The following is a 15,431-nucleotide window of genomic DNA, read 5'->3' as shown; positions in this document are numbered from 1 at the left end:
ACAACCCTGTAGAATAATAACTAAAAGAGTAAAAATAAAACTTAAAAAAAAGAACAGTAATTTGTTGGATTGTGCCACACACTAACAGTATGAAAGATTTACGCATGGGTCATGACTGATTTGCTTCAGCAAATCTTGACTTCACACCCTAAGCTAATCAGTACATCTTTATAGCTTCCACAATGATAGTAATCTGTGTCAAACGAAGATAAGGCTTGTAAACACTGCTGTTTACACTGACTATTGTAACGTAAACGGGAAACGGGGGATTGTTGAGCAGTGTTTGGCCACTTACTTTAGAATCTAAATCTTAATCAAATCAAACTTTTGGTTATAGCTAAAATCTGTGCTATGGTAAGTCCTGAAGGAGAACAGCTGAAAGGGAACAGAATTAAACTACTGAAATGACCTAAGATTGATATTTTAAACACCAACTACAGAGTGAGGACATGATCCCAGTGGTCTACTGACTTCAATTTATACTGTATTTTATTTTAACAGAATGTTACTGTATATTGCAATAAAACCGGTTTTATGGTGATTTTACAGTGGCTCTACTTATAGTATACTGTAATTAACTGTTTTCTAAATGTCAAATAAGGAATAAAATTACCTAAAACTAACTTTACAGTTTCACATACACTTTTTCTAAAGAACAAACCCTGTTTCAGTGTGTTCTGGAGAAGAACAGTTAAAAAAAAGCTCGGATTTAAACTGCCAGAGTGCAAGAGTGATATTTTAGACACCAACTATAAAGTTAGGACTCTAATTTTATAATCTAGTGGTCTACAAACTGTAAAGAATTTCAGTGTTAATTAACTGCAGAACACTTTTAGCATTTTAATTTATTTTAACAGACGTTTAGTGTAGTATATGACAACGGAATGACAAGAGTTTCATAGTACTTTTACAATGCCTCTACTTTATAAAATACTGTTTTTTTCTCAGAGTCAAATATGGAATAAATTGACTTTACACTCCAAATGCTTTCTCTGAAAATAGCCCTCAGTTTTGTGTGTCCTAAAGAAGAACAGATTCAGAAATAAACTGCCAAAAATGGCCTGAGGCCTTAAGAGGGAAGAACGAATGAGTAATGAAAGAATGTAGAAGGAAAGAGAGAGAGAGTAAAAGGAGAAAGCAGGGATTCCATTTGTATTGTTGTTCAGTCATAAAATTGGACCATAAAAGATGAGGAAAATTATTATCCTCCGATCTCATAAAGGCATGAGGTTTCGGGGTGTAACTCGAGACAGTGGCATTTCCCACTCAGTCCAAAAGAGCTACATGCCTTGTTTTGATTTTCTGAACCCAAAAAAAAGGAGGGGGGAAAGAAAAGCTTTATTGCATTTGGATTGGATGACTCAACCCCTTTTTATTGGCCAATCACAGTGTGTACCGCATGAGCAATCACAAGGGATCTGGCTATGATTTAAGATTCATTCTGGTACAGTAAACTTTACTTCCAAAAAAAAAAGCCACATCCAACATCGCAGAGATTAGAAAATAATAACAATAATCCCGCAGAGACGCTCTTCATGTTTGATTTATGATTTGGTTCAAAGTTAGTTAACGATGACTAGGCCTCGAAAAAGGCTTTTTTCCACAGCTCAACAAACCTCATCCAACAGCACAACAACAGTCACTTTTAATTTCCAGTTTAATTAACAATCGAATATACAACTCAAAATTACTTTACATTGACATTTATTTGATTGCAGGCGGTATGAACCCAATATTTTCATTCCATTTGTTAATACACTGAACAGCCATTTCTGTATTTTAGACCTGCAACACATAGTTTAGAGACAATTTAGAGCTGAAAACAATTATCTGATATCAAAATCAGACTCATATATGCCGCTAACATTTAAAAAATCAGAAAAAGAGGTTAATCTTAGGTTAACCTTATGTTAACCCTGTGCCGTAGCAATGTTATTCACTTCTCTAGGCTTAGAGGCATCTGGCATGAACCATCACACAGTGGAAAAATGTATTGTATTGTGGACAGACTTATTAGTATTGCAGATCTTTTAAGAAGAACACTATTAGCTGTGGACCAGGGACAAAAAGAGTACCATCCACAATGTTGTCAGCAACAAGTACAAAAGGGTCTATCACTTCTGCAAAGGAATTTAATGGGTTTAATGCAGAAATGTACATTAAATATTAGATATCAGGGCAACATATGCTACCTTTCTGTCCTGGAACGTCCATGCATTTTTTTTAACAAGATAATACAATACAACAATACAAAATGACATGCTGCATACATCACAAAGGCATGGCATGTCTGCAGTCCTGACCTGTCCCCAACTGAGAATTTAAAAAAGTAAATATGTGATAAATGACTCTGTACACACTAAAACACTTCATCGCGTGTTATCCTTTCTGCCAAATATGCTTTTGTGGAATGTGTGGATGCATATTAACAAATTAAATGGTTTGAAGTCGAGCGGATAAAACATGAAATATCTTGGATTTATACTGTCAGCAAATCAACTCAAAAGTTAACACTGCATTTCTTTATTCCCATTTTCTGTACTGTCCGAACTGTGCGAACCTTGTAGGCATGTGGAAATCATCATCGTAATTTTATCATCATCTGTTGAAGTCAGTGTGGTACAGAGTGTATGTGTATGTAACATATAGAGACGATATTAAAAACTTGAAATAACTCTCGTCTTCTTTCCCCTCAAAGTATTGCTTTCCTTTCTTTTTGCCTCTCTCTCTCTCTGTCTCTCTCTCTCTCTCTCTCTCTCTCTCTCTTTCTGGACGCATGCCTGCCCCAGCTGTGAGTGCAGCCCCCTCTGTGAGGGCTTGGGGCAGGCCAGGCCCACAGCTGGCCAGACATCGTGGAGCCAGTCGACAGGCGCATGGAGGGCCGCCCGCCCGCCCGGGCCTCTTCCTCTGCAAACAGGCCCAGGTGTGGGGCCTGATGGCTGGGCTTCTGATGTGTGTGTAAGCGGGGGGGGGGGGGAGGTTCACGGCTGGAGGGGATGAGAGGATGGATGGTTGGGTGGTGGGGGTTAGGGGGGTATTCCCACTGAAGCTGTGTCAACAGAGGCTGAAGGAGAGAGTTTTTTTGTATGTGTGTGTGTGTGTGAGTGTGTGTGTGTGTTGGGGGGGTGGTGGTTGGAGATGGTTTCGCAGCGATTACTGCTGTATTGGAACCACATTGGGACGCAATTGCTCATGCTAATCCCAGCAGACGCCGAGAGAGGAGAGGAGAGGATAGGAGAGAGGCTGAGATATGGCTTTATTGTAACATTATACATATATACAAATACTATTTGTTCAAAAAGTTTGTGGACACCTGCACCTCCCGACCTTAAGTTAGATGTTACATTATATGTGTATTTTATATATTGTAATGTACAGTACAGTGTATAGCATATGTATATGTGTGCATAGTACAGTGTATCGTGTGCTATACGTATTAATAGAGTGTAGTATAGTATACTGTATGTATTAAACATATACAAACATATACATATAAAAATGTTTTTAAAGTGTATGGTGTATATTCTAGTGTACAGTATACAGGTTAGTGTATTGTACAGTATACTGTATATACTAACATATAACCTAAATACGTATGTAACCTTCTGGTAAGAAGTACATATACATCAGTACATATTTTATCGTATACTACATTTAAACATAATACACACATATACAATAAGTATACAAGTATTATCTAACCCAACCCCTCGTTATTAATCACACATAATTTGTATAGATTTGTAATTACCTTTATATAATAAGGAATGTTCATATAAAGAACATATATTGTCACTGTACAAGAATATTCCCTTAAGTTAAATAAAAGTGAGTAGAATATAAGGCACAGTCTATAGTCAATAAATAAAGGAATGCATTTATGATCTCATCTCAACTTTGGGGAGGACACGATGGTCAGACAAGATAAAACACTGCCACATCTGAATATGCCTTTGAACATCTTTATCTGTGGCCCAGATGCGCACACACCCACACTGACACACACATATACACACTCACACACACACTAATGAGGTGGCTGAGTAATGACTCTCTGTATCCGCTCCTCTCTCACTCCCCCAACTCTCACTTTCATAGCTGCACTTTAAATCATTCACAGGCTTTTAGCGCCCCCAGCGGATCACAGGGGAACTACAGCTTTATGTACTGTACTGTTTAGATAGATAGATAGATAGATAGATAGATAGATAGATAGATAGATAGATAGATAGATAGATAGATAGATAGATAGATAGATAGATAGATAGATAGATAGATAGATATTAAAGTACAATTTTTTTAAATAACAAAAGAACAGCAAACAACAGCAAAATAGCCAAATATTATACACTACCCACTAACTTTTTTATAACTGATATGAGTGTAATATAAACTGGTCTACCCCTACATGAACTCATCCTAATGATAAGACATTTTGTTTTACTTCCATATACTATAATTTTATATATTTTAAACATTTTAACATTCTTGTTCTTATTTTTGTTTTTAATTTTTAATTATTTTTTATTCTTTTAATTATACTGTCTTGTAACATACATAATAAATACATAATACATAATTTGTATTATGTGTATTAAATGTATTTCTTATACAACAATTTTGTACATTTTATTTCTGTTCAAAATGTAATTTAATTTAATATTAATATTAGATTTATTTTATACTTACTTTGCATTACTTTTATTCTTTTAATTATAATTTCTTATATCTTTCTTTTAAACTTCTGCATTGAGTTTTAAATCTTTATGTGAAGCACACTGTATTTCTTCAGTGTAAAAAAAGGTGCTATGCAAATAAACTTGCCTTGCCTTGTAATGGGTAATCACTGTTAAGAAAGAAAAAAAAAACGTGTATTTTCATTTTTGCCGTTTTTTATTTTGTGACAATTTTTTCTTCACATTCTGTCAAAATTTAATGGATGGACCAATAGAAATTGTCTAAATGATTTAAAATAAAATGATTGAAAGTTTTGAATTGTAACAAAATATAGTATACAGAAAATTTATCAGTTGTAATGTAATGGAATTCACAGCTAAAGTTCTAATATGTTCACTCCCCAACCCATAGACAAACATTTTCTAATATATTCACTCCCCAACCCATAGACAAACATTTTTTTTTTCAAAGTATGTAAATACTCTGAAAAAAGTTTGTCTATGGGTTGGGGAGTGAACATATTAGAACTGTAGCTAAATCATTTTAAATCACTTTTTTGGTCAATAAAAATAAATGAAGTGCAAAAAAATGTAAAACAAATGTTTAACATACATGTTTTAAAAAGTTCATTTGAAAAGCCACTTCTTTACATCATTTATAATTCATTGTTTTGCATTTCTGGCCCTGGGCCCACCACAAGATTGGGTGCCCCTGCTCCAGAATCCTCAGTGTGCTCATGATGTCCAGCCAAATGAGGTAAAGCTGAATCAGTACTGCAGGTTCTCATGGTGTTCTGGTTTACTGGACCCTGGAGTGTTGATGGGGACAGATTTAGATGAGTCCCTGAATGTGGCTCTGTTCGCCCGGCCTCATTCCTGTTACTCAACAGTAACCACATTACCCCGACCGGGGCAAGTCTGTGCACTCAGCGGCGCAGGGTGGTTTACTGGAGCCGTCTTCGTGTACTGACGCATGTGTTGTTTTTACAGGGAAGAGCTAGAACTAATCTAGCTCTGAGGCTCTATTTACCGTCATTACAGCAGGTGGGGTAGAATGAGTGTGTGTTTTGCTTTGCTGAGTCCTATGGTTTCTCAGAGTTCCACCACGGTGCTCAACAATGTAGGGTGTGTGAGGTCCTCCCACTGAGCCAGCTTGAGTTAGGAAAACACTCGGAAGGTGTCAAAACATCCATGACAGAGGGGGACTGTGTGAGCATGTGTGTTTTTTGATGAGCATGAGCAAATATATATAGTGGCCTTGCCTTTTCTGAATGCACACTCTAGTGCACTATTCCAACAGGACAATGCTCATCCACATACTGCTACAAGCTGGTCTTGAAGAAACTATACCATGGCCAGTGAGATTTAATCATTCATTGTTTCAGGTAAACTACGTTCCAAATAAGATTGCAATCCGACACTTCTTTTTGGGTACAACCACCACTAAGACGTTTAAGGGTTGTTTAAATGGAATGGAACTTTATATTTGTGAATGTAATGACAATACACACCGCTAGAAAAAAGTCTCCACCTGGATTTAACTCAGCAAATGATTTGGAGATGCTGCAGTTGGTCTGCAGGTCTAGGTTCAGCAACAGTATGTGCTAAAAGAATGAGGTCAGCTGACTGCCTGAAAATCGTCGCTGTCCAATGAAAAACACTTATCTCCAAAACAGCAAATTTACAGGAGAGAAAAAAACATGTAAAGTTTCAATGGAAGTCAATATAAAAAGAGTTTATTTCAGGTAATTTTGAAGAGTTTCTATTGGTCCATTCATCAATAATGTTTGGCACAATGTAAGAGAGAGTTTGTATGTTCAAATTATGTAGTAAACTAAAAATTGACAAAAATGGAGATAAGTGTTTTTCATAGGACTGCGATATACTCAATATAGACCAGGTTATTCCATCACTGGATTTTTTTCTTCCCTGATGACACAGCAATATTCCAAGATAACAATGCCAGGATTCATGGGGCTGGAATTGTAAAAGAGGGATTCATTTGGAAGCATGAGATCATCATTTTCACATATGGATTGAGATTGTTCACCACAGAGTCCAGATCTTAACCTCATTGAGAATCTTTGGGATGTGCTGGAGAAGAGAGGCTTTGTGCAGTGGTCAGACTCTACCATCATCAATGCTGCTGCAAGATCTTGGTGAATAATTTATGCAACACTGGACTGAAATTAATCTTGTGATATTGCAGAAGCTTATCGAAGCTTAAGGCGGTCAGACCAAATATATATATTTTTTTTTTTTGGTGGTGGTGGTGATTTTTTTTTTGGCCAGGCAGTGTATGTAAATACAACATTAGAATGAAAGGATCAGATATTTTCTGGAAAACTGTACAAATGAATGGAGACATTCCTGGGAATCCCTTGCAGTGTGAGGGTGAGCATCATCCTGCAGAAAATTGCACATGCTAGTTCAGTAATGTGCCCCTTCTCAACTACTCTCTTTCCTCTTAAATGTCTTTAAGTGCATCATAGACGTATGTCTAGAAGTAGGTGATCTTACACCAAGAGGTACACTACCTAAAAGAAGCTTCTGAGACACGTTTTATAGGTTAGAGGGCAAAATAATTTTTACACCCACTTGTGTTAAGAGCCAAAGTTTAATCAGACCACATGTAATCATTTACATATTACATTACATTACATTACATTTCATTTGGCAGACGCTTTTGTCCAAAGCGACTTACAATAATGAAGTACAAAAGTAATAGGAATTTAGATAACCCATTTTTAGATAGGGCTTAAAGGAGGTCGAAGGGAAATAAAGGGATAGAGAAGTGAAGGAGGGGAAGAAGGAAATTGGGAAATATATACATATATACAAACATATACTGTTTGAATTTTGCAGCAATAAAGGATGGGAATATGAACTGCCGGACACCTGTACACACAATCACAGCATCGCAATAGTAGCAGCTGTCTGATTACAGTACTATTGCAGAAGCTCTTATTGCAAATGTCTGTTTGCTCAATACATATCCTCACCCGATCAAGTCAAACACACACCGTCACAAACTCCTCAATCTCCGCCCACATCTTCACACACTGTGTTTGAACAGCTGAATGTTTCCCCACCTCGCCAGTGTTTACTCTACGAATACAAGGCGACTGTCTGGATGTTCCACATTCACCACATTCACACTCTGTGTTTGCCATTTGTATCCAGTAGAGTAAAACACTCAGTGTGTGTAACACACACTCGCAAATTCCTACAGTACATGCTGCATAGTGTGTTCACAATATTTACTCTGCACCTGAGTAAATCAACAACAGCATCACAATTCAGAAACCAGTGATAATTAAGCTTGAATAAGTCATAAGTTTGATTCTGAGTTTTGAGCAAATGACTCAATACATCATGACATACAGCTCTGGAAAAAAATAAGAGACCACTTAAAAATGATAACCTCTGGAATATATGATCACAAGCCATCATACCAAGCTGAACTGCTTGAATTTTTGCAACAGGAGTGGCATAAAGTTATCCAAAAGCAGTGTATAAGACTGGTGGAGGGGAGCAGGGCAAGATGCGTGAAAACTGTGATTAAAACCCAGGGTTATTGCACCAAATATTGATTTCTAAACTCTTAAAACTTTATGAATATGAACTTATTTTCTTTGCATTATTAGAGGTCTGAAAGCTCTGCATCTTTTTTTTATTTCAGCAATTACTCATTTTCTGCAAATAAATGTTTTAAATAACAGTATTTTTATTTGGAATTTGGGAGAAATGCTGTCCGTAGTTTATATAATAAAACATCAATGTCATCATTTTACTCAAACATCTACCTATAAATAGCAAAAGTGGTCTCTTAATTTTTTCCAAAGCTTTATCATATGATGTAGATTATTTAGCAAATGATTTGATACATCATGAAATGACATACTTTACCATGTCTTTGTTTTATACTGATTCTTTTGTAAATGATCCAATAAATTATATTTTACATTTCACTATGATTTATTTTGATAGATTCTTCAGCAAATGATTCAATTAATCATGATATCTCAATTTCAAGCATGATTTTGTTTGGTTTTGATTCTTTACCAAAATACTGAATAAGCAGGGATAAAGTGAATTTCACTATAATTCTGCTTGAATCGCTGTCTACAGCAAGAGGTTCAATAAATTATAATTTCAATTGTCATCATGATTCAATTTCATTCTTTCCTCATTCTTTGTTTCACAATAATTTGATCTGATTCTTATATTTAAGCAAATGATTAAATTAATCATGATGTTTTAAATTTTACCATGATTTAATTTGATCCTGATTTCTTAGCAAACAGTTCAGTACACTGTGATATTTCTTATTGCAATTCTATTTGATTCTGATTTTTAGTATATAATTTAATAATAATGTATTCTCAAATTTCACTGTGATTTAATTCATTTCTGATTCTAATTTCTGATCAAAATGATCATTATTCATGATTAAAATTCAGATTCTTTAGGAAGTGATTCAATAAATTATCACATCTTTGATTTCACCAGGATTTAATCATCTTTGTGTTTTTAGCAAAATGAGTCAATACATCACAAAATCTGTAAAATTACAATCAAACATAATTGAGGAATTTTTTGACAAATGATTGATTAAATTTGATTCTGATTCTGTATTTTATTATTATTATCTATTCTAACAGGTAAAGATGATGCAGCTGATTCAGCACATTTCTAAGCTATGGTCTGGAATGACAGCGTTAGAGTAAATGCGCGTGTCAGCGCTTTGTTTAGTCTTGTCAGCAGATATTACGTTATTTAAAGACGCTGTGTTTTCTGTAGTCAGACGTCTGATTATAAGGTGTGGACAAGGCTTGGCTTTGAATCTGTAATTGTGAAGCTCCACACTGACAATTTAGCTTCAGACAGAATGAACACATCAGGCTTCAGGAGATGCAAATATGAGGTACAGGCTGGAATTTAAGCTGATATGGACATCTTGTCACATCTACGCACACTGCTGTTCAAAAGTTTGGATCACTGGTCACTATCTTTGTTGTTATCTTATATATGATATTCGATTTACTATACAGTTCTGGAAAAAATAAGAGACTACTTAAAAATGATGAGTTTCTTTGATTTTACCAAATTGAAAACCTCTGGAATATAATCAAGGATGATCATGATCGATAAACACACACTGTACACCCCCCCACACACACATTTATATTACATACAGTATGTTTGGCCAAGGGCTAATAAACATTGTTTCATTTGTAAATTTGAAACTAAACAAATTTTCTACTCATATCTTGAGTTTAATTCATTTTCTTTTACATTTTATTAAAAAACTAATAAAAAAAGAGTAGCACTTTTTAAAAGAAAGGTAACATAAGAAAGGTAAAGGGCAAATATTAACCATGTAAGCTGTTTATATTGCTTGCAATTTAGGTGAAGCAAGCATGTGTAAAGCATTTTAATGTAAAATTGCTTAATTTTGCTGAATTAAATAAAAGTAACAAAGTAAACGAGTAACAAAAAATATGAACACCACACAAGGGTTAAGGTTATCCAAAAGCAGTGTGTATGACTGGTTAAAAAACTGTTTTATTTCACCAAGTATTGACATATAAACTCTGTATAATATATAATATATAATATAAACTGTATAATATGAACTTGTTTTCTTTGTATTATTTGAGGTCTTTTTGAGGTTATTTCAGTCATTTCTCATTTTCTGCAAATAAATGCTCTAAATGACAATATTTTTATTTGAAGTTTGGGTGAAAAATTGTCTGTAGTTTATAGAATAAAACAATAATGTTTGTTTTACTCAAATATATACCTATAAATAGCAAAATCAGCTAAACTATGACCAGACTATGTAACTGTGTCGAAGATCAGTGCACCGGTGCCAATATGTCACATTATGGCTTTGTTCTACCTTAAACTCTGGTAAATGATTGTACAACCAATTGTGGTAAACTCCAAAGCCTTAAGGTAACTGTTTTTTGGAAATTATTTTTGAAATATTGCAGAATTATAAGAACATGTAACTGGAACAGCATCAAGTTGGGTGTGACGTCATTCCCACCTTCAACTTCTGAAGTGAACAGAATGCAGCATTATACCTGAAGAGGTTTTGCCAGAGTGCCATTATCATGCAATACTGGCACTCTGAGATCATCCCTCAGCCAAACGACTTGCATGTTCAGAACTAACTTTGGTATATTTTAGAATAATTATTCATATAACAATAGTATCAGTTCAGATTTATAGAGAAAAGGAGAACTACTTTATAAGCCAAAGCCAGATTAATAGAAACTGTAAGGCTGGAGATCCCTCGATCCCTCAGCCAATCAACTTGCGTGGTCAGAACTAACTTTTTATATTTTTTGGAATAATATATAATATAACAATATTACGAGTTCAGTTTAAATAGAATGAGAACATTTCTGTACAAGCCAAGGCCAGATAATAAGAGTGGAAATTGTAAAGATGTTGGAGATACAGTTGCTGTTGACTGTCACTGTTTAGGATAAACACAGAATATTGAGTTTCTGAACTGAAGCGAGCACACACACACACACACACATACACACCCACACACTGTGCTTTAGTGGTCTAAGTGAGGCCACAGCAATGATATAAACTGATATTTACTGAGGACCGTGGGGGCCATAGCCACACATCTGGAGTCTAGACTCACTGGCTCTGTCCCTCTAACCCCGCCTGTTCTCTCTCTCTCCCACTCTACCACTTACTCACTAACTCTCTCTCTTTCTCTTCCTCTCTCTCCTCCACTATTTGCGTAGCTGCCTGTGATTAATTCAAATTAAAGCTCCCTCCCACTAAGCGTTAATCGATTTTGGTGGTGAATGACGTTGTAACTGGAGACAGGAGTCTTAGCTGAAAGACACAATATTTTCTTTGACTGGAAAATAGATAAAACAATGCTGAGACATGGAGTCATATACACTAAAGTCTAAAAGATTTTAAACATTAAAAAAATTATTCATTATTTCAGTTGCTATTTCTGTTGCAAAAAAATCATTGTAGACTGAAACAGTAACTTTACAGGATGAGGCAGAAACCTCCTTAAAGGGGCACTAATCCCGCTGATGTTTGCTGACTCCACCCTCAGCTCAAATTTGAAGAAGGCTAAAAAATGAGAGGGGTAGTTTGGGCGGGGTACAGGGTGATGTATGGGTTTAGAGGCGGGGAAGAAGGGAGAGCTGATTGGCTGAGCTGCAGAAATGCTTATTAAAATTACAAACAGGATTGGTATGTTTAATTGCTGCAAAGGAACTTCTAAATGTGGTTTAGGGTTTAGTGGATCTTTAACTTTTATTGATAGTCAATGTGAAAAGATTTTTTTTCTAAGTCATTTGGAGTATTTGTATTGGTCCATTTATCAGTTGGTCCAACTTCTGGGTTTAATGATATGGGGAGCTGTTGCACATGACAGTCACCTCTAGTAATGATATGAGTGACAATATAAGGTAAACGTTATGTACAGGACATCAAACTGGTCAGCATTTCTGCAGTTAGGCAACCTACGAGTGTGCAGGATCTACAAGCCCAGCTGCAAAATATGCAAAAGTGCAACACATGGCCATACAGAACCTGTATACCTTAATTTCCAAATGTATCTCATCTTGAGAGAAAGAGAGAGAGGTAGGCACCACAATTGGTTCTCTGATTCATCTCACACTCATCTATACCTCTCTCCCTCAGTTTTCCATCCTCCTCTCTCTCAAACGAACACTGGGGTTTTATTAGAGGGTGGACTGAGCTCCGTCCCACTGCTGTACACCCTGTTCCATACACTGCCCTGCCCAGCCTTCAGCTCATGAAAACTCCAACTACACACACACACACACACACAGTCAGCGGTACAAACAGCTCCATTGACACAGGAGAGAACTGCTGTCTCTCAGCTCTCCACATTAGACTTTCAGTACTCCACTCTCAGCTCTCCACTCACTGCCCTCCACCCTCGACCCTTAGCTCTTTTTAACTTCAGCCTTATGCCCTTAGACCTCCACCCGATTTGTACCATCCTCCATCCTCAGTCCTCCACCCTCAGCTCTCCATTTGCTGCACTGCACTCTATGCCCTTTTGACCTTCAGTCTTCTGTTCTCAAATCGCCACCCTTAGTGCTCGCTTCTTAAATCTCCACCCTCGCTGCCCTCCACCATTTACTCTCAGCTTTTTCTAACTTCAGCCTTCAACCCTCAGACCTCCACCCAATGTCCACCATCCTGGACTTTCAGTCCTCCACCCGCAGCTCTCCTCTTGCTGCCTTCCACTCTTCACTCTCAGGTCTTTTTACCTTTTTATCTTAAGCCTTCTGCCCTCCACCCAATTTCCATAATCCTCGACTTAGCTCGCCACCCTCGACTCTCAGTTCTCCACCTTCAGCTCTCATTTGTTTATTTATCATTTATTCATTTTCTTTCTCTCCATTAGTTTCTAATCTTTCTTATTTTTTTTTATTTCTTCTTACTTTGTCTTCCTCTCCTTTTCCCTTTTATATTTTCTCTGTTTTAGTATCTGTTTTCTCTTTCTGAGAGAGTATCACTCTGATAAACAGATCACACTCTTGATTCTTCCCACCCCTCTCTGTTTTTGTTTCTTTTCTCATTCGCTCTGTTTGTTTTCCTTCTCTCTTTCAGGAGTTTCACAGTGATACACAGGTGTACAGTGATCCTATACTCCTCTATTTGTTCTGCGCTCTCTCTTTCTCTCTCAGTGTAGCTGAGCTGATACGTGCTGGCCTGTCTGACCTCAGTCTGATCACATTGCAGCAGCTTTTCTCTCAGGCTGGTGTGGGTGTCCAATCTACTGAGAGTATCTGCACTGAAGGGCAGTACACAGCCGGGACACTGACCATTAGTGACCATTAGTGGCCACAGCTATTACTGAGGGAAAACAGTGACACGTGTTTTCCCAGCCAGTGTGATATGACACTGTATTACTGTCAATTTTCTAAATTAATTATAATTCAACCAATCTTATCACATCTATCCAATCTTATATTCCAAAACCAAGAGAATTAAAAATAGTTTATACTGCTTTTGTTGGAATCATTGTCTCTATTGTATGTTAACATTTCCCAGAATCAGGGTCAACTTCTTTGGGCTAAATGAACACAATCTAAATGAACGTAATCAAACCCTCACAGCAATGTGTTTTGTTTTCTTCTACTATGGAAATAGGATTGAGAAACCCAGGTATCGGCCTGTCAGTGTCTATCAAGCTGAAGAGATTTGAGAATGTGCACCTGGTAGCTGCAGATAATACACACACACACTCCCTGTGTTACGTAAGCCTGCCGAGAAGTGATAAGGATGAAATCACAAAACTCTAACTTTGTATGTGTGTGTGTGTGTGCACATATTAAAGCAACATTATGTTGCATTGTGCCAACATGAACCTACAGCCAAGTTCACTAATGTCAGGCATGGGCTAGAGGGGCATATTGAGCTGTGGAGCAGTGGAACTGTGTTCTCTGGAATTATGGGATTTTATGTTTGAGATTTGAGCTGGTTTGTGCATATGTTTTACTGGGACCTAGTTGGGCTTCCAAAACAGACTCCAGTGTAATTCAAATACAATTACCAAACAATATGGGGTGGTTTTAATGGGAAAATCTCAATTTACCGTTCAAAATGCTGGTTAGTCCAAGATTAGTCTTAATGTCTGACTGGGAAACCGCCCCTATATTTTCATTACTGATAAGGCTAATCCTTTGGAATTGTATCTAATAATAATTCAATTATCTAATTTTCACCTTCTTATCTCTTTAATCCTTATGTTTACTCCTGAAATGTCCTGGTAGACATGGCTTAAATTCAGTTTATGAAATACTGGCCACTTCTCATTTTCCCTATTGTACAAGTAAAGTATAAATACTTTGTTACCTTACTTAAACAGAAATGTTTGTTATCTATACTTTACATTTTTTATTAAAATAAAAATACCATATCCAGATAAATCTCTCCATCTGGTTGGAGTTAATCTGATTATGGTTGGATGAGAAGTATTAACATATACCATTCCGACACCCTATTGGTTTATATGACGCATCACAGATGCACATCATCATCATCACGTCACATTCCAGCAAGAACAAAGCAGACTAGCCTAGAATGAAGATGATCTGTGCAGAACTCAAAACAAATGTCCAATTAAGCCTCTAATATATTTTACATTGTACTAAAATACATTTGTTTTTAATGGGCATATATGCAGCGGACACAGGGAGCCTAGTGAATCCCAAAATTATCAAAATTTTAATATAACATTTTATTATAACATGGTCATTATGGGTTTTTAGAAAAATGTGTTTTTGTTCTTAATGTCATTTTTTCCCATTACATTACTTTTACAATTTATACAATTAGTTTTGAAACCAGAATTTTTATACTTTTACTTGAGTAAAAAAACTTGAGTTGATACTTCAGCTTTAACAGAAGTGTTTTATACCATATTATCTTTACTTGTACCTGAAAATGAGAATACCTTTGCCATTATATCAGAACAAGACTGAAAAATGCTAGGGTAAACCCTTTAATGAACAGTGAAGAATTGTATCTCTATATTTACAATTTCCATACTGTATGAGGATTTTTAGTGACATGCTAGCATTAGTAATAACCCTCAGCCCTACATTCTCAAACCTCTAACCTGAGCTCCCTTCTCGCTGCCCTCCACCCTCTTAGCTGTTTTTCACTTCAGCCTTTAATCTTTAGACCTTCACCCAATATCCACCATCCCTGGCGTTCAGT

This window comes from Astyanax mexicanus, chromosome 24, assembly GCF_023375975.1.
Source record: "Astyanax mexicanus isolate ESR-SI-001 chromosome 24, AstMex3_surface, whole genome shotgun sequence".
Lineage (NCBI taxonomy): Eukaryota > Metazoa > Chordata > Actinopteri > Characiformes > Acestrorhamphidae > Astyanax > Astyanax mexicanus.
This window is presented reverse-complemented; position numbering follows the sequence as displayed.